Source organism: Lampris incognitus, unplaced genomic scaffold, assembly GCF_029633865.1.
Source record: "Lampris incognitus isolate fLamInc1 unplaced genomic scaffold, fLamInc1.hap2 scaffold_48, whole genome shotgun sequence".
In the NCBI taxonomy this organism is placed as follows: Eukaryota; Metazoa; Chordata; class Actinopteri; order Lampriformes; family Lampridae; genus Lampris; species Lampris incognitus.
This window is the reverse complement of record NW_026611440.1, coordinates 208,694-210,000: the sequence shown is the minus strand read 5'-3', so window position 1 is coordinate 210,000 and position 1,307 is coordinate 208,694.

The window sequence follows — 1,307 nt, the reverse complement described above, 5'->3', positions numbered from 1 at the left end:
AGCATTGTCACACTTCCCTCATACATAGCCTGCACCACTCCTACATACTTCTCTGCAACTCTTGACTTCCTCCTACAATATCACACCTCCTCTCTCGGCACCCTGTCGTATGCTTTGTGTAAATCTACAAAGACACAATGCAACTCTTTCTGGCCTTCTCTATACTTCTCAATCAACCAACCTTTTCTCTCTCTCTCTCTCTCTCTCTCTCTCTCTCTCTCTCTCTCTGTCTCTCTCATTTTCTTCATTTATCAGCCCGTCAAAGTAGTCCTTCCACTTCGTAGCACACTCTCCTCGCTTGGCAGCACATTTCCATCTGTATCTTTGATCGCCCTAACTTGTCGCACATCCTCGGCAGCTCGGTCTCTCTGTCTAGCCAATCTGTACAAGTCTTTTTCTCCTTCCTTAGTGTCTAACCTGTCATACAGCTCACCGTACGACTTTTCCTTTACCTTTGCCACCTCTCTCTTTGCTTTACGCTGCATCTCCTTGTACTCCTGTGTACTTTCTTCATCTCTCTGACTATCCCACTTCTTCTTTGCCAACCTTTTCCTCTGTATACTTTGCTCTACTTCCTCCTTCCACCACCACCACCACCACCACCACCACCGCCAAGTCTCCTTGTCTTCCTTCCTCTGTCCCGATGACACACCAAGTACCTTCCTAGCTGTCTTCCTCGCTATTTCTGCAGCGCTTGCCCAGCCATCTGGCAACTCTTCACTACCACTCAGTGCCTGTGTTAACTCCTGCCTGAACTCCACACAACAGTCTTCCTTCTTCAACTTCCACCATTTGATCTTCGGCTGTGTCTTCACTCGCTTCCTCATGTTGGTCTCCAAAGTCATCTTACAGACCACCATCCGATGCTGCCTAGCTACGTTCTCCCCTGTCACCACCTTGCAGTATGCAATCCCTTTTACATCGCGCCTTCTACACAAGATATAGTCCACCTGTGTGCACTTTCCTCCACTCGTATACGTCGTCACCCTGTGCTCCTCCCTCTTCTTGAAATATGCATTCACCTCAGCTATTTCCATCCTTTTCGCAAAATCGAACACCATCTGTCCTTCCACATTTCTCTCCTCGATTCCATACCTTACCATCAACTCCTCACCACCTCTGTTCCCTTCAGCAACGTGTCCATCGAAGTCCGCTCCAATCACCACTCCCTCCTCCTTGGGTACCCTTTCCACCACGTCGTCCAACTCAACTCCAGAATTCTTCTTTTTCGTCCATCTTACACCCGACTTGCGGGGCATATGCGCTGATAACCGTCAGCAATACACCTTCGATTTCCAGCTTCATAA